At 47.3% G+C, this 18,512-nt stretch overlaps 1 protein-coding gene across 3 annotated transcripts in view; it reads right to left on the bottom strand.

Annotated features, from left to right (window-relative positions):
• vps54 (VPS54 subunit of GARP complex) overlaps nucleotides 1-11,309 on the bottom strand; it is a 149,564-nt gene extending 138,255 nt beyond the window's left edge. For 2 of the 3 annotated variants that reach the window (XM_038807716.1, XM_038807738.1), the window contains exon 1: nucleotides 11,179-11,309. The gene's annotated coding sequence lies outside the window, so the exon portion shown is untranslated. Of the gene's footprint in view, nucleotides 1-10,775; nucleotides 10,962-11,178 lie in introns of those variants that run through there. The other variant, XM_038807726.1, reaches the window with a different exon arrangement.
• Nucleotides 11,310-18,512: the final 7,203 nt, after the last annotated feature.

Raw genomic sequence — 18,512 nt, 5'->3', positions numbered from 1 at the left:
TCCGTAATGGAGGCTGGTTGTGGGACTGTTAGCGGTTGAAGAGGTGTGTGAGTGGGTGAGATTAATGATACGGGGAAGGTAGCGATAGGTACGGCTTGGGAGGCACTGAAGGTAGTGGTCAGGGGTGAGTTTCTTTCGATTTGGGCACACAGAAGGCGGAGAGGGTAGAGATAGAAAGGCTAGTGGAAGAAATCCTGCAGGTGGACACGAGATATGCAGAGGTCCCCGAGGAAGGGCTTTTAAAGGAACGCCAGAGGTTGCAAATGGAATTTGGGTTGCTACCAGGGGTAAGGCAGTAGGGAAGTTGTGAACAGTGAGAGGGGCGGTATATGAGTATGGGGAGAAAGCGAGCAGGATGTTAGCGCACCAGTTAAGGAAGCAGGAGGCAACGAGGGAGATTGGGAAAGTGAAGGACACAGGTTGCAATACAGTCTTGGACCCGGCGGGGGTGAATGGACTGTTTAGCGAGTTTTATAGCAAATTGTATGAGTCAGAAACCCAGCCAGGGAGGAGGGGATGAGGTCGTTTCTGGGAGGTTTGGAGTTCTCAAAGATTGATGAGGAGTTGGTGGAGGGCTTGGGGGCCCCAATTGGGCTTGTAGTAGTAGTAGAGGGTTGGAGGTGATGCAATCGGGTACGGCCCTGGAACTGGGCAGGTACCCAGTGGAATTTTATAAGAAGTTCTCGGGGGTGTTTGGGACCGCTCTTGGAAAGGGCCTTCAATGAAGCAAAGGAGCTGGGAGTGCTCCCCCCGATGTTGTCACAGGCATTGATCTCCCTCATTTTAAAACGGGATAAGGACCGGAAAACTGTGGTCCATGCAGGCCACTCTCCCTGTTAAATGTGGATGCCAAACTATTGGCGAATAACCTGGCCACAAAGATCGAAGACTGCTTCCCAGGGGTAATAGGGGAGGACCAGACAGGGTTCGTTAAGGGGCAGCATTTGGCGACTAATATTAGGAGGTGCCTCGAGAGGGGCATGAAGTTGAGGTGGTGGTGGCCATGGACGCAGAGAAGGCCTTTGATCGGGTGGAGTGGAACTACTTATGGGAGGTCCTGGACGGATTGGGTTTGGGCAGAGATTTGTGGATTGGGTCCGGTTGCTATACCAGGCACGGGTGGCAAGTGTGCAGACGAATTGGGCGACTTCAGGTTACATTGGGGGACAAGACAGTGATGTCAACTTTTTCCCACTGTTGTTTGCCTTGGCTATAGCGCCGCTGGCATTGAGAACGTCAAGGGTCTGGCCAGGGTTAGTACATGGGAGGGAGGGTGGAGCACAGGGTCTCACTGTACGCGAACGATCAACTTCTGTAGATATTGGACCCGCTGGGTGGGATTGGAGGGATTATGGGAATACTAGAGGTATTCGGAAAGTTTTCGGGATACAAATTGAGCATGGGTAAGAGTGAAGTCTTTACGATCCAGGGGGTAGGAGAAGAGATCGTGTGAGATGCCGTTCAAGGTGGTGGGAGGGAGCTTTCAATATTTTGGTGTCCAGGTGGTGTGGGAGTGAGAGCAGCAGTATAAACTGAATATGGTTTGTAGATCAGATGACAGGGGTCTTCGGAGGTGGGATGCGCTCCCGTTGTCATTGATGGGGCAGGTTCAGACGGTTAAAATAACGGTCCTCCCAAGGTTGTTGTTTGTTTTTCAGAGCCTCCCAATTTTTATCCCCAAGGCCTGCTTCAAAAAAATTGAATGCAGTGATCTTGGGATTTGTTTGGGCAGGTAAAATCCCGCGGGTGAAAAAGGTAATGCTGGAGCGGGGGGATGGGGGTGTGTGGGGGGGTCGGTGTGGGAGCAGGTGGAGGCAGCATCATGCACGGACATGAGTCTGGGGGCATTGTGGGGACTTCCGGTGGCGGCAAAGCGGAGCTAAGCCGCACGTTCAGCAGCTCCCGCATTTTTTGGACTTTCGGGCTCTTTTAAGAGCCTGCAACGGCGCTGTTTCGACTTTTCCCCGGGGGGGGAAACACAGCCAGTGTGCCCAGCAGCCGGTGGATGGACTGGACTCGCAGTGGAGCGGTCCAAAAGTCGGTATTACCACAGAGAAAAGCAAGAGGCAGAAAAAGCAAGATGGCGGCGGGCGGGGAAGCAGCAGCCTGGCAGCATTGGGCGCGGGAGCAGCAGGAGCTGCTTCAGCGCTCCTTCAAGGAGCTCAAAGCCGAGATTTTGGAGCCATTTAAGGCCTCGCTGGACAAGCTGGTGGCGACTCAGACGGCCCAGGCCGTGGAGATTCGGGAGCTGCAGCAAAAGGCTTCGGACAACGAGGATGAGCTTTTGGGCCTGGCAGTGAAAGTGGAGTCGCACGAGGCACTGCACAAGAAATGGCTGGCGAGGATGGAGGAGATGGAGAACCGCTCCCGCCGGAAGAATCTACGGATTTTGGGCCTCTCGGAGGGGCTGGAAGATTCGGATTTGGCGGCCTATGTGGTCCTAATGTTAAACTGGCTGATGGGTGCGGGGTCGTTTTGTGGTCCCCTGGAGCTGGAAGGCGCCCATCGAGCGCTGCAGCGGAAGCCCAGGCCGAGAGAACCGCCCAGGGCGGTGCTGGTCTGTTTTCACCGCTTGGTTGACCGGGAGTGGGTGTTGAGGTGGGCGAAGGAGAGGAGCAGCAGGTGGGAGAACACGACGTTTGGATTTTTCAAGACTGGAGCGCGGAGGTGGCGAGGAGAAGAGCTGGCTTCAATCGAGCGAAAGGAGTGCTCGACAGGAAGGGGGTGAAGTTTGGCCTTCTACAGCCGGCTCGTCTCTGGGTCACGTACAAGGACCGCCAGCTCTATTTTGACTCTCCGGGGGAGGCCTGGGCTTTTGTCCATGCTGAGAACTTGGACTCGGACTGAGGACTGGGGGGGAAATGTACTTTGTTTGGAGGCTTTGCCCTCTTAGGTATCCTTTCGCCTATATTGGCTGTGTTTGCTGATGGTTGTTTCCTGTTTGTTTTCGCTATTTTAGTTATGGTTATTTGGGTTCTTTCGGGTTTTTTTGGGGCTGTTGGTTATTTATTGTGGTGCTTTTTTTGTTTTTTCCACTGGTGGGTTGTGGAGTAGTTTGGGGTCCCGATGGGTCAATGGGGGGGGGGGGGGGGGGTTGTCCTGGTTATGGCGGGAGCAGTCGGGGTCAGCAGAAGTCAGCTGACTCACGGAAGCATAATGTTGGGGTTAACGCAGCTAGGGAGGCCCTAGCTTGTGTGTGGGGGGGTGGTTTGGGGGGGGGGGGGGGAAGAGGGGGGGGAGGGGTGCCAGGTTGTTGCTGCAGGGACTGTGAGGGAATGGATGGTGAAGGGGGGGGGGGGGGTTGGGAGGGGGGTCTGCCACCGTGGGGAGCGGGCTTGGGGGGTTCCCTGGGCACGTGGTGGGTTGAGGTTGGGCTATGGCTGATCGGCGTAGAGGGAAGGGGATGGCCCCTTGGGTTCGGTTGGTCACATGGAGCGCGAGGGGGCTGAATGGTCCGGTGAAGCGATCCCGGGTCTTAGCTCACTTGAGGGGGCTGGGAGCGGATGTGACTATGCTCCAGGAGACGCACCTCAGGGTTACGGATCAGGTGAGGCTAAGAAAAAGTTGGGTGGGACAGGTGTTTCACTCGGGGCTTGATGCAAAGAACCGTGGAGTGGCAATTTTGGTGGGTAAGAACCTGTCGTTCGCCGCGTCCAAAGTGGTGGTGGATAGAGCAGGTCGATATGTGATGGTGAGTGGGAGACTTCAGGGGGAGCGGGTAGTCTTGGTTAATGCTTATGCCCCCAACTGGGATGATGTGGGCTTCATGCGGCATATGCTGGGCCTGATCCCGGACCTGGGGATTGATTCTGGGTGGGGACTTTAACACGGTGCTGGATCCGGCTCTGGGTCGTTCGAAGTCTAGGACGGGCAGGAGGCCCGCGGCAGCCTCGGTGCTGAGGGGGTCCATGGATCAGATGGGAGGGGTGGACCCTTGGAGGGTAGGGAGTTCTCCTTTTTCTCCCATGTTCATAAGGCGTACTCCTGGATTGACTTTTTCATGCTTAGCAGGGCGCTGATCCCATGGGTGGTTGGGGCGGAGTATTTGGCGACAGCCATTTCTGATCATGCTCCACATTTGGTGGACCTGGAGTTGGGGGAGGGGAAGGATCAGCGCCCGCTGTGGAGGTTGGATGTGGGGCTTTTGGCAGAGGAGGAAGTGTGCGGGCGGATCCGTAGGGGTATAGAGGGGTACCTGGAAACCAATGACAACGGGGAGGTGCAGGTTGGGATGGTTTGGGAAGTGCTAAAGGCAGTAGTCAGAGGGGAGCTGATATCTATTTGGGTGCACAGGGAGAGAGGGTCGAGAGGGAGAGGCTGGTGGAGGAGATGGTCAGGGTGGATAGGAGATATGCAGACACCACGGAGGAGGGGCTTCTGAGGAAGTGGCACAATCTCCAGGCAGAGTTTGACATTTTAACCACCCGGAAAGCGGAGGCGCAGTGGAGGAGGGCACAGGGGGCGGTGTATGAGCACGGGGAGAAGGCAAGTCGGGTGTTGGCTCACCAGCTCCGGAAGCGGGAGGCAGCTAGAGAAATTGCGGGAGCCACGGATGCAGGTGGGAACTTAGTGCTGGGTGGAAAGGACATCAGTGGGGTGTTCAGATCCTTTTATGAGGGGCTGTACCGGGCGGTACCCCCCGGGGAAGCAGGCGGGATGGACCGCTTTTTGGATAAGCTGGAGTAGGGGACGAGCAGGTGGAGGGTTCGGGGGCCCCAATTGAGTTGGAGGAGCTGGTGGAGGCGTTGGGAAGCATGCAGACAGGGAAAGCGCCGGGGCCTAACGGGTTCCTGGGGGTATTTTACAAGAAATTTTCAGATTTGCTGGGACCGCTGCTGGTGAGGACCCCGAATGAGGCCAGGGAGGGGGGGGCTCTGCCCCCGACGATGTCCAGGGCAATTATCTCTTTGCTCCTGAAGCAGGACAAGCACCCCCTTCAGTGTGGGTCTTATAGGCCGATCTCGCTCCTTAACGTAGATGTCAAGTTGTTGGCAAAGGTGCTGTCCAGGAGGGTAGAGGATGTGGTCCCGACGGTGATTCATGAGGACCAAACGGGGTTTGTAAAGGGCAGACAATTGAATGCCAACGTGCAGAGGCTCCTGAATGTCATGATGATGGCGCCGGTGGCTGGGGAGTCAGAAATAGTGGCGTCCATGGATGCGGAGAATGCCTTTGATAGGGTGGAGTGGAGCTACCTGTGGGAGGTGTTGCGGAGGTTTGGGTTTGGTGAGGGGTTCATCAGCTGGGTGGGGTTGCTGTACAGCTCCCCGGTGGCGAATGTGGTGACGAATGGGAGGAGGTCAAAGGACTTTCGGCTTTCCAGAGGGACGAGGCAACGCGTTAGCAATTGAGCCCCTGGCCACGGCGCTGAGGGACTTGAAGAGTTGGAAGGGGATTGTGCGGGGGGGGGGGGGGGGGGGGGGGGGGGGGGGGGTTGTCGCTGTATGTAGATGATCTTCTGCTGTATGTCGCGCACCCGGCTGAGGGGATGCCAGAGGTGCTGAAGATACTTGAGGACTTTTCGGGATACAAGCTCAATGTGGGGAAAAGCGAGCTGTTTGTCCGGCACCCGGGGGGTCAGGAGAGGGAGATTGGGGAACTCCCGTTGAAGAGGGCTGAGAGGAGCTTTAGGTATCTTGGGCTCCACGTGGCTAGGACCTGGGGGGCTATGCATAGGCTTAACCTTTCGCGGCTGGTGGGGCAGATGGAGGAGGAGTTCATGAGGTGGGATGCGCTGCCGCTCTCGTTGGCGGGCAGTGTCCAGTCGGTTAAAATGACGGTGCTCCCGAGGTTTTTGTTTCTTTTCCAGTGCCTCCCCATATTGATCCCGAAGGCTTTTTTCAGAAGGGTGAATAAGTCGATTCTGGGGTTTGTGTGGGCGCGGAAGGCCCCGGGAAGTGGAACCTCCACCCTGGGAACGCTTTTAGGTATATGCAGGTCAGGGACTTTGTTAAGAGGCAGGTGGTGGAGTTTCCGCGGCTGCCGCCAAGGCGGGTGCAGGACAGGGCGCTTTCGGGGACGTGGGTCGGGGAAGGGAAGATCTCGGCTATCTACCAGCTGATTCAGGAGGAGGAGGCCTCAGTACATGAGCTCAAAGCGAAATGGGAGGAAGAACTAGGGGGAGAGATTGAGGATGGGACGTGGATGCCCTGGAGATGGTGAATTCTTCCTCCTCTTGCGCACGGCTCAGCCTAATTCAGCTGAAGGTGCTGCACAGGGCTCACATGACGGTGGCAAGGATGAGCCAGTTTTTCCGAGGGGAAGACAGGTGTGGGAGGTGTTCGGGTGGCCCGGCAAACCACACCCATATGTTTTGGGCATGTCCGGCCCTGGAGAGGTTTTGGAAGGGGGTGGCGGGGATTTTGTAGGAAGTGGTTGGGTCTAGGGTCAGGCCGGGCTGGGGGCCCGCGATCTTTGGGGTAGCTTCGGAGCCGGGAGTGCAGGAGGCGAGAGAGGCCAGCATTCTGGCCTTTGCGTCTCTAGTAGCCCGGAGCAGGATTCTGTTACAGTGGAGGGATACGCGGCCCCCGAGTTCGGAGACCTGGGTCAACGACATGGCTGGGTTCATCAAGTTGGAGAGGATGAAGTTTGCACTGAGGGGGTCGGTACAGGAGTTCTTTTGGCGGTGGCAGTCCTTTCTCGACTTCCTGGCGAAGGGGTAGAGAGTGGTCGGTCTCGGCAGCAACCTTGGGGGAGGGGGGGGGTTTGGGAATGGTTGGGGGGTTTGTTGTTGCGGCGGTGGGTTGGTTATGTTATTTTCTTCTTTCTTGTATTGCTATTTGTTATTATTTATTGGGGGGGGGGGGGAGTTCTTATCTTGTTTTGGTGTGGAAACACGCCTTATTTGTTTTAAATTGCGGGGAGAAAATTTGTTATTATTATTAAAAACCTTGAATAAAAATTATTTTTTTTTTAAAAGTTTCGGGGCATTGTTAACGGTACCGGTATCGGGGAGGCGAGGCATGGGAGTGACAAGTAAGGGCAAGAGAACCAGCGGAGGGGTGGCTGGGTAAGGTGGCAATGTTTGCGTAAGGCATGTTGGCAGGGGTTTGTTGGTTATATCGTTGCGTTTTTGTTGAAATCTGATGTCGAAAATTGTTAAAATTATAAATGCCTCAATAAAATATAGAATAAAAAAAAAGAGAATTGTAATCAATTTCCGGATGACATTGACACCTCAGCAGATCAGGCAGGTAATAATCTGATTAAATTAAATGCAAGAAAACATGAAGTGATATGAAGAATGAGACAGTATATATGCAAAAGGGCAAAACTTAAAGTAGCTGAGGGCTCAAATACAAAACATTCACTGGAATGAAATATTGGTAAAACTGTTTTAAAAAAGCATATGGAATCCTAAATATGGCTACAGAGCACAAATGCAAACAAATAATGCTACGCCTACACAAATTAGGGGCAGTATGGTAGCACAGTGGTTAGCACAGTTGCTTCACAGCTCCAGAGTCCCAGGTTCAATTCCCGGCTTGGGTCACTGTGCGGAGTTTGCACTTTCTCCCCGTGTCTGCATGGGTTTCCTCCGGGTTCCTCCCACAATCCAAAGATGTGTAGATCCGGTGGATTGGCCATGCTAAATTGCCCTTGGTGTCCAACAAGGTTAGGTGGGGTTACTGGGTTATGGGGATAGGGTGGAGGCGTGGGCTAAGTAGAGTGCTCTTTCCGAGGGCCAGTGCAGACTCAATTGGCCGAATGGCCTCCTCCTGCAATGTAAATTCTATGAAATCATTGATTAGGTTTTAGTTACAATATCGTATTGAAACAAATCATTCATTCAGTCACGGTGTAAGTACGCTGATCAGTTTTGGGTGCGTTTCTTTTTTTTTTAAATTTAGATTACCCAACTATTTTATCCAATTAAGGGGCAATTTAGCGTGGCCAATCCACCTACTCTGCACATTTTTGGGTTGTGGGGGCGAAACCCACGCAGACACGAGGAGAATGTGCAAACTTCACACGGACAGTGACCCAGAGCCGGGATCGAACCTGGGACCTCAGCGCCGTGAGGCGGTTGTGCTAACCACTAGGCCACTGTGCTGCCCTTGGGTGCCTTTCTTTAGGAAGGATTTCAGGACCACGTAGAAGCGATTCCACCAAGGTGATATCGGGAATACGAGACACTGGCTCAGAGGAGAGACTAGAGATATTGACTCTTTCTTCTGAACACAAAAGTAATTTATGACCACAATGGCACACTGAGGACATATTCCACCTCTCAATGGACCTTTGACAAGCCATGTTATGTAAAACATTGGCAGAATTTCAATAAATGAATAACTTATTAAGAATTGTATCAAAGCTTCAATTGGGGGGGGGGCGGTTGGGGAGTAAGGGAAAGTTAGGTTTTTTTTTGTTTGTCTTAGGCGGGAAGTGAGAGATGGAAGGGCGTGTTACACACTGAATTATGTTTCATTTGTATTTCTATCTTTTGTTGTTATAAACCATAAATGCCTTAATAAAATGTTTGTTAAAAAAATGAGTTGTATCAAAGCCAGCTCCATGGAATGACCGAGGTTTGCTACACAGCTGTCTCTCCACACGCTTAACTCCTTAAACCAGCCCAATCCAAGCTGTTGCTGCAATTTTGCCAAATGGATTCTGGCATTAAATGGAAGTTGCACGTTACCAAAATTCGACCTCAAGCATAGGAGATAGAAGTCAGGTTAGGGTAGTTACTTGGGTGATCCATACTGAGAAGCTCCACATACTTCATAACCGTCACAAAAGCTAACAAATATAGCCATGGGTCATCATATGGTTAATACTTCAAATTGGGCACAAAATGCAAATGTTAACTACTTTATTTATCTTCATCAATTGTTCCCACTTACAACATGGAAAGAGATCCGGGATGGTATGCAATATAAATTTTAATTAATACATTCACCTCAGAAGGCTGCACTAAAAGGATTATCACAGGATCAACGCATGTTCTTGTGATCTTTGAAAGATACAACAGAGAGATGCCAATCAGCCCATTGTTCCTATGTTAATTATATTGAAGGAAAATTCTGATAGACCAGGTGTATACATTTAGCAAAATTCAAACCACGAAAGATCCATTTTAATCTATTTTCTAACTGAAACATTCTCAGATACTACAACATTTGATAGTCACAAGTTTAGAATACATAAGAGCTAGGAGTAGGCCATCTGGCCCTTCGAGCCTGCTCCGCCATACTATGAGATCATGGCGGAGCTTTTGTGGACTCAGCTCCACTTTCCCACCCGAACACGGTAACCCTTTATTCTTCAAAAAACTATCCATCTTTATCTTGAATAAACATCAATAGAATGGGGCTGGTTTAGCACAGTGGGCTAAACAGCTGGCTTGTAATGCAAACAATGCCAGCAGCGCGGGTTCAATTCCCGTACCGGTCTCCCTGAACAGGCACCGGAATGTGCCGGCTTTTCACAGTAACTTCATTGAAGCCATGCCTACTTGTGACAATAAGCGATTATTATTATAAATATTATTAATATCTGAACCACACATTTTCACCATCACCAAAACAGTCTATTTCCAACTCCATTCCAGCCACAGCTCGTCAGTTGCTGAAACCCTTCGCGATGCCTTTCTTACCTCTAGATGGGACTGTTTCAACAAACGCTGGCCAGGCGCCTACTTTCTACCCTTTGTAAACTTGAGGTTATCCAGCATTTGGTTAACCATCACCTAACATGCACCAAGTCCCATTTACCCATCAGTCCAGTGCTCACTGACCTGCTCCTGATGAAGCGATTTTAAAATTCTCTTCCTGGTTTTCAAATGCATCCATGGTCCTACATCCTTCTCTCTCCAATCTCCTCCAGCCATACGAAAAAATGAAATGAAAATCACTTGTCACAAGTAGGCTTCAATGAAGTTACTGTGAAAAGCCCCTAGTCGCCACATTACGGCGCCTGTCCGGGGAGGCTGGTACGGGAATCGAACCGTGCTGCTGGCCTGCTTGGTCTGCTTTAAAAGCCAGCGATTTAGCTGAGTGAGCCTACAACCCTGATGTTTCTACAATCTTCCAAATCTGGTCACTTAAGCTTCCCACTACTGGTGCTGTGGCTTCAGCTGCCTCAGCCCAAAGCTCAGAAATTCCCTCCCAAAACCTCATCCTTGCTTTCCTCCTTTAAGATGCTCCTGGAAATCTCCCTCTTTTGACCAAGCATTTTATGACTCGGTGTCAAACAAAAGTCAATTCAATGAACTGCGTTTCATACAATCAGAAACCTTTAAGCACTCTACGGCAGGTAGGACAAATGTAACTTTAACTTAGCCTGGATAACCTTATTCAAATGCAAAATTAAAATTTAGAAATAAATAACTGAGTTCTAAGAGAACAATGCACGGTTATTAATACCTCTACTCTGAAATCCTTTTCTTAAGCTTCTGCAGTAGAAACAGTTCCATTATCATATGCTTGTAACAGGGTTGTTTCTGCTAATCTATCTGACAAACAAGCAATCAGACCCAATGGACAGAACGCCTGAGTTTTGATGATGTGGAATTCAATGGCTGATAAAGGTGGTGGGAGCAGTAACTGAATAGACACTTGTAGGCAAATGGGAATGTGGTGCACCAGGGAGTAGGACCGTTTGGTCAGCTCTTTAGAAGAACCAACAGAGGCATGATGAGCCAAAGGTGATCCTTCTGCACTGTGGCATTCCGCGAAATGCTGACACCGATCATCCAAAATAAAAATCACCTATCAATCAGAAGCAACAAAGAATAACAGGGCATCGTGTCAGCTCCCCATATTATGGGGTACCTTTGTTGGCCGGGTGATTACAGAGCCACGACGTGGAAAATCATAAACAAATGCCAGACATCTGGGCTAGTACAAGCTGGGTGGGCCGAGTGGCCGTTCATCGTTGATTCTGCGACCCTGGTGTGTCTAACGTTCAGCAGCCGCCCGGTTATTGTGTCATTGCGAAGGGCACAGCCTCGGGCCGCAGGGATCTGGAAGCCGGCCCCGCTGACATTGCCCCCAAAGCCGCAGGAACACAAACAAACCCCGGGGCCGCGGCCTAGGCCGGCCCAGCCTCCGGCTTCCCCCACCTAGAGCAGCAACTAAACCGTCGCCACACCCCGGCTCCCCACCCTAACCCCGCTCGGCTTCCCGGCGCCCGCTTCCCTCACTCTCCCATCCCCGAAAACACCGAGCTCCTCACCCGCCGTCGCCGCTTCAACACCGGCGCTACCTCCAGGTACCACCATTGGTCCTCCCAGTCTCCCAGACCGGCCCGACAGACACCGCGCGGGGAACCACCATTAGTCCTCCCAGCCCAGCCCAGCCCGACAGACACCGCGCGGGGATCCACTATTAGTCCTCCCAGCCCGGCCGACACCGCGCGGAGAACCACAGGGGGGTCCTCCCAGCCCGGCCCGGCAGACACCGCGCGGGGAACCACCATTAGTCCTCCCAGCCCGGCCGACACCGCGCGGAGAACCACAGGGGGTCCTCCCAGCCCGGCCCGGCAGACACCGCGCGGGGAACCACCATTAGTCCTCCCAGCCCGGCCCGGCAGACACCGCGCGGGGAACCACCATTACTCCATCAGCCCGATAGACACAGCGCTGTGAACCACAGCGGGTCCTCCCTGCCTGGCCCGGCAGACAGCGCGCGTGCGCGGGATCACACGTGTCCCCACTTGATGGCCAGTCGAATTCGGCCAATCAGATTGCGCAGGTTTGTTGCTTCTTTGAGTATTTGAATGGGAAATGGTAGAAATACGTTTACAAATCAACAAAAGCAGGTCAATAAAATCATAAAAATAAACAAACCAAACATTGGGGTTCATTGTGTGGGGATATAAAATCTTGGCTTACCTACTGTCAAGTGTAGTTGGGTTCCTGGCAGTATGTTTTAGAGGCTCCTCTGGGTCTGGTTGTTCCACTCTGAAGACTCGACCACAAACATCGAGCCTCCCATACCCGCTGAATTGCTGAGGGAGTACTGTATTAATGATGTTCAGCTTTCTAGCCAATATTTAACCCGCAGCTAAGATCACGGATAACGCTCCATTTCCAAATACTGACATACAAAAACATCTGAGCAAAGATCAAAATGTGAAACAACCTCCTCTGCGAACCTGCTGGCTCTTCCTGGGGTGCAGATGCTCAAACCTTAAAGAACTCAGCTCTTGTCATCGTTGTACTTGACTGCACAGTACTGCGCACCAGTATGATACAACTGATCCCACCAGTCTTATAGATACCCAGCTCAAGCCAACAATGCCTATCATCTCCTTTCAATTCAACTCTCCTGGCTCCCACTCCTGAGCCCTCTCACATAATAATAATCTTATTAGTATCACAAGTAGGCTTACATTCAGTGGCGGACTGGCCAGGGTGTCAGCTTGCCCAATGGCAAGTGGGCCCCTATATCAAATAAAAATGCAATAAAGAAACAAACACAGACAACTGTTTTAGTAATAAAAAGGAAGAAGAAAAAAAAGAGAACAGGACACAAATAAGCAGTGCATGAAAAGGAACAAAGCAGGGGAGGTAGTGGAAGGATGTGCCCAGGTCGGGCATAATTAATGAAATTCCATATTTTCAGCAAGAGTGTGTGAATTTAAAGATAAAGTTACAATTCGTGATTTGAGATGGTCGGCAACTTAAAAGGATATCAAGCAGTAGTCTTGGTTCAGCCGGTACATCGGTCCGGGGCCCGGAGAGCCAAGAAGGGGCCCGTGAATCTCTGAAGGGCCCTTAAAAATTATAATTAATTAGATAAATAAATCTCCAACTTCTTTCCTGAGATTTGTATTCTAACTTAATAAAATATAATTGTTTTTAAAAAGAGCAATACCAAATAAAAATGCAATAAAGAAACAAACAAATAATCACTCAGTGTATGAAGGAACGAAGCAGTGTTAAACGGATGTGAAAAGGAGTGGAGGGGGGGTGGGACTGGTTCACCCGGGTCAGACATAGTTGGAAATCCACGTTTTCAGCAAGAGTGTGTGCATTTAAAGATAAAGTTACAGTTCGTGATTTGAGATGGTCGGCAACTTGAAAGGATATCAAGCAGTACATAGGGTCGTGAGGTCACCGAAAAGGAGAAGCGGTACCTTTGGCCGTGAATCATGAGGTCAAAGATATTGAAGTGATAAGCCATGATCGGTAAACTCAAAGGGTTGCGACTTGTAACACTACACTGGTATCAAACTGGACATGTTAACTTTGGTCATGGGACCATTCTTAATGTCTTACTGTAGTCGGACCAAACTTCTAAGTTTCAACAGTTGTCTCAGTTGCTTGCTGGTGTGAACACTGGACAGTGGATTGTCTCCTCTTCTGAAGCTGCATAGGCCACAGTAGTATTGACTAATGAATTAACATAGCCTATTGAAGTGTAAGTGAGTTATTTTATATTTTTTATCAAGTAGGGGTTTATCTGGTGTCCCTTCAAGTTATTCTTGCAATCATCAATATTCATTTTTCCCAATGTGGGCTATTTTTAATTAAGTTTTTATTTCAGGAATATTACCCCTACCAGCATGGAAAAGAAAAAAGCATAAATCTGGGTCACTAAAACGCAAAGAACAAAAAGAAGCAGAAAGGAAGGAATCAGCCAAGCGATGCAGGCCTATTACAGAGTTTATAATACCACAAGCACAATCCACATCAATATCCAGTTCTAGAACAAATAATCAAGAAGCAAGAAACAATGCTCATGGTGATGATGCAATGACATGCGAGTTCCAAGAACAGAGAAGAGCTACTTTGAATGTAGAGACAAATACAAGTGCATCCATTACTAATCAACTCAGGCCCAATATTTCTATTGGCTTCCTTGTTCCGGTATCTGTACTGCCTGTAGTTGCAACATCTGAACACATAGCTTCAACTAGTGACAGGGAATCAGATATTCCTTCAAGCATAAATGACTTGGTTTCTGAAGCACATCCTGTAAATGAACCTACGCAAGAAAATGAAAGATCAATGACTGGAATCTTCCAATATCCATCACGAGCAAAGCTAAAACAGTTTTTTGCTGAACATCCACTTCAGCCACTTGATGATCTGCCATTTGATGCTCGTTTGTATGAGAGGAAAATTATGAATGACTCAGTCCCAAGAAAATGGCTAACATATAACAAAGAAGATAGATGCTTATATTGTTCATACTGCTTAGCCTTTGAGTTTCCCAACACTTGTAATCCATCACCCTTTGTATGTGGCTTTAGTGACTACAGGCGTATTAGACAGAGCTTGACTTTACATGAATCGACAATAACACGTCAGAAATGCTCAGCAATATATCAGTGTGGTTAATGATGGCACCTTAGATAAATCACTAATTAAAAGGAAAGTAGAAGTATTGAAGCAGAGAAGTATTGTCATGAGGATTATAGACATCATAAAGATGTTAGGCAAGCAAGCACTTCCTTTGAAGTCACAGAAATGAATCGGCCTACACTCTAGATAATGAGGTTCTGAATCATGGCAATTTTTTAGCTACAGTGCAGTTGATGGCAAAATATGACCCCATTATGGCAGCTCACGTTTCTGCAGTGCAAAACAAGTCCAAACAAAGAATCAAACGATTAGAGCAACAAGGAAAGGCTCAAAGTAAAGGCTGTGGTGGACTTGTTACATACCCGAGTAAAACAACTATAAACATGTTAATCAAAATTATGAAGAATATGATACAAGAAAGAATTAGTCATGACGTTTCTCAAGCAAAATATTCTATTCAGGTTGATTCAACACAAGATAATTCATCCATCGATCAGTTTAGCATTATTATTCGGTATGTGCTTAAAGGTGTTATCTGTGAGCGACTACTTTCAGTTGTGCCAAGTAATAATGGTACAGGACAGGGACTTTTTGATCTATTGATTGAAACATTACAGCATCTTAAAATTGACCCCCAAAAATGTTTATCTGATAGCACAGATGGTGCTGCAAGTTACCATGGCCAGTATAATGGTTTACAAAGTAAAATTGCTGATGTGGCTGATCAACATGTTCATATATGGTGCTATGCCCATGTCTTGAATTTGGTGATAACTGAAACAACAAAATGTTGTGTGCCTGCAGTTTCTTTTTTCAATTTGCTCCAGAATATAGCAACTTTTGTGAAAGCATCATACAAGAAAATGGCTGTATGGATAGAAGTTGTTGGAAAACATCTAGGACAAGAAAAAATGAAACGATTAAAGCTAATTGGCGAGACCAGATGGTCAGGAAAATCCAATGCAGCAACAACTATATTTGGACGTTTTGATGATGCCGCTGCCAGTACTTTCGTAAATCTATTGACATGCTTATCAATGATACAAGATTCAGAAAAGTTTGATGCAAAAACAAAACATGAAGCAAATGTTTTACTTCAAAGTCTTCTAAAGTTTGAAACCATATTGACAGCATTTTCTTACTTGTATATATTTGAAACTACAACCCCGTTATGAAGTTATCTACAGACAAGCAGTTTAGATATGTTTACTGCATGGAGTTTGGTAGATTCAGCTACAACAAAGTTGAAGGAACAGACAAGAACATTTGATAACGTTCACAGCAAGGCTTTGGAATTTGTAAATAAATGTAATGACAGGATTTCACAGATGAATATGGATGAAAATCAAACATTGGAAATTGATGCGTTGGAAACAGCATTGCCAGTTAAGAGGCAGAGGAAGAAGAAAAGAATGGCAGATGAGCTTATTGATGATGAAAGAAATTCCTCAGATTCTCTAGCTGATTTTCGAGTAAATGTGTTTAACCTAATAATGGATCGAATTGTCCAGTCACTAGAATCAAGCTTTGTACAACACAAACAGTTGTATAAAGATTTGTCCTGCTTGGACCCAGCAAAGTTTAAAACTATTGCAGAGAAGGGCCTTGAAGATGAAGCATTGGAAGGTATTATTAAGCTGTTTCCACAAATCAGCAAAGATCAAGTAATATTGGAATGGTTTTCTTTTGCTTCAAACTTTGATGTATTAAAGCTATTGCTTAATGATGGTGAGAATATGGATTCCAGTTGCAACAATTGTAAAATTTGCAGCACTTGCCCATCGTGTGTACTAAAAATTCTGGCATCCAACAGACTTCATGACAAGGCATATGATAACATTTATGAACTTTATAAAGTCATCTGCACACTATCAGTTACTCAAGTCCAATGTGAGAGGACATTTTCAAAGCTAAAGATCATAAAGACAAGGTTAAGAAATTTGCTGTCTGAGGAGAATTTGGAATGATACATGTTGCTATCCATTGAAAAGGAACTGTTAGATGAATTGGATGCAGAAGCAATTATTGGCAGATTCGCACAATCATCTAGCGAACACAAACGATTGCTCTTAATATAGTGGACTGCATGCAATGCTCTATTGTGCTTTTGAACTATCTGTTAATGTGTAAATTGTGCAGTAAACTATTTAAAAATATCAACCAATTACTTAAAATTTTAAAAAATAAAAAATTTAATTATAACATTCTGTATTTACATTTGGTATCTACTGCCAGGAATATGTACAGTACATGTACACTGTAATTACTAAGAAATACACATTTGTTCCACAAAAATTTTAATTGTGCCCTTTTTTCCATATGTATTTTTTGAAAATTTTATTTGTTATGAAAATTAAATGATAGCATTGTAGTTGTGGGTGGGCCCCCTTTGTCTCCTGGCAACCAATATTTTTAGACCCAGTCCGCCACTGCTCACATTAACACTGCAATGAAGTTACTATGAAAATCCCCTACTCCCCCACACTCCAGCACCTATTCAGGTACACTGAGGGAGAATTCAGAATGTCCAATTCACCTAACAAGCACATATTTCGGGACTTGTGGGAGGACCCCGGAGGACCCCAAGGAAACCCATGCAGACACAGGGAGAACGTGTAGACTCCACGTAGTGACCAAGTTGGGAATCAAACCCAGGTCCTGGCCCAGTGAAGCAACAGTACTAACCACAGAGCTACCATGCCACCCATCAGGAGGGAGATTGCAGCAAGAATGCTCCTGGAGAAGATTTACATCAACCTAAGCCTGCTGCTACACAAGGAACTTACCAATCACCCTGCTGCTTGCCTTCCATCACATGTCCTAGATGAGCAGATCATGGCATATCTTAGTGAGATAGGAGGAGCCAGGTCTGTCCATAGAAGTGAACAGCAGTTTGCCATAGGACTAAAATAGGACAAGACAAGAATTTTCAGGTTTCTCTCACCAGAGGTTTGCACACAAAACAGCAAGTAACCAGATTGCTAATGTTATCTATGAGTGGATTTTGAACTGTATTGGATTATATGGTGGCAGGTGTAGATAATGAGTTAAAGTTTTTTCCTTTTATTTAAGAACTGTTTAACTCTTAATTGTAAAACTATTTATTTGATGTTAATGTGGTTAATTGGTTAAATTAAAGTTTGTTTTAATAAAAAAAGATACCTATTGGGCTTAGTAAGCCTATTTGTGACAATAAAGATTGTTATTATTGGTCAGAGTCATCACACCTGGGGTGAAGTATCCTTTCCTCAGTTTTACAAATTTCATATTGTTGGGGTTTCTCAGCTGGTATTCTAACATAAAGTGGGGTCTGGTCCGGTATGCTTGCACTATTCTGAACCTATACCCGGGTTCCTGTCACGATTCATTAACCTGCCCACTTCCCGTGGACCTTGTTGAAACAGGGAGGGTAATGAGGACTTGTGCAGTATTAATGCAAACATGTATCACCAAGGAACTGGGCACAAATCTGCGTGACTCATTGCCTGTAGATACAAACAAGCTGAACATATTGGGATTCACAGCTGGTTCCTGACTAGGATCAGAGCTAATGTGCACATTCAGTCCATGGTGCATGACACCTGCAGGAATCCAGCAATGTGGTTAAGTCCCACTGCTCTTGGTGCATTTTATCACTTGTGGGGAAGGTAATAAAGTGTTGACATTTCAAACAGGTTAACACTGTTAACACAGGTTAACAAATTGCCTTGTCAAATAATTAGAAAACACCACAGTTCTTGGCAAACCATTTTGAGAACAGAAATGCTGGAATTACCCTGCAGGTCAGGCACTCTTCTCTACAAAGAGAGAAACAGAGTTAAAATTTCAGGTCATCAACCCTTTGCCATTCAAATTTAAATGTTCCCTCATCAATTCTGGAGAGCAATTTGTTTGATGAATAGAGCTGCTGTGGTCTGTCCCACGAGGGAATTATGCAACATTAATACAGCAGGTTCACTGAAGCAACTGAAGTCAGAAATATTGGATAAGTTGATTAGTAAGGATTGTTTTTTTTTAAATTTAAAGTGCCCAATTCTTTTTTTCCAAGGGACAATCCACCTAACCTGCACATGTTTGGGTTGTGGGGGCGAGACGTACAGACACGGGGAATAAATGGATTAGCAAGTCCGAAAAAACACCAATAACATTCTCTACCAAATTCAAAAAGATGCTAAGTTACATGCAATTTTAAAAGATTTTCTGCTTCCATGTTCTCGTTTGTTGACAGCATATATCAGAAAAATATGGTCTCGTACTC

The sequence above is a fragment of the Scyliorhinus canicula genome, chromosome 1 (genome assembly GCF_902713615.1).
Source record: "Scyliorhinus canicula chromosome 1, sScyCan1.1, whole genome shotgun sequence".
Classification (NCBI taxonomy): Eukaryota; Metazoa; Chordata; class Chondrichthyes; order Carcharhiniformes; family Scyliorhinidae; genus Scyliorhinus; species Scyliorhinus canicula.
This window is presented reverse-complemented; position numbering and strand designations above follow the sequence as displayed.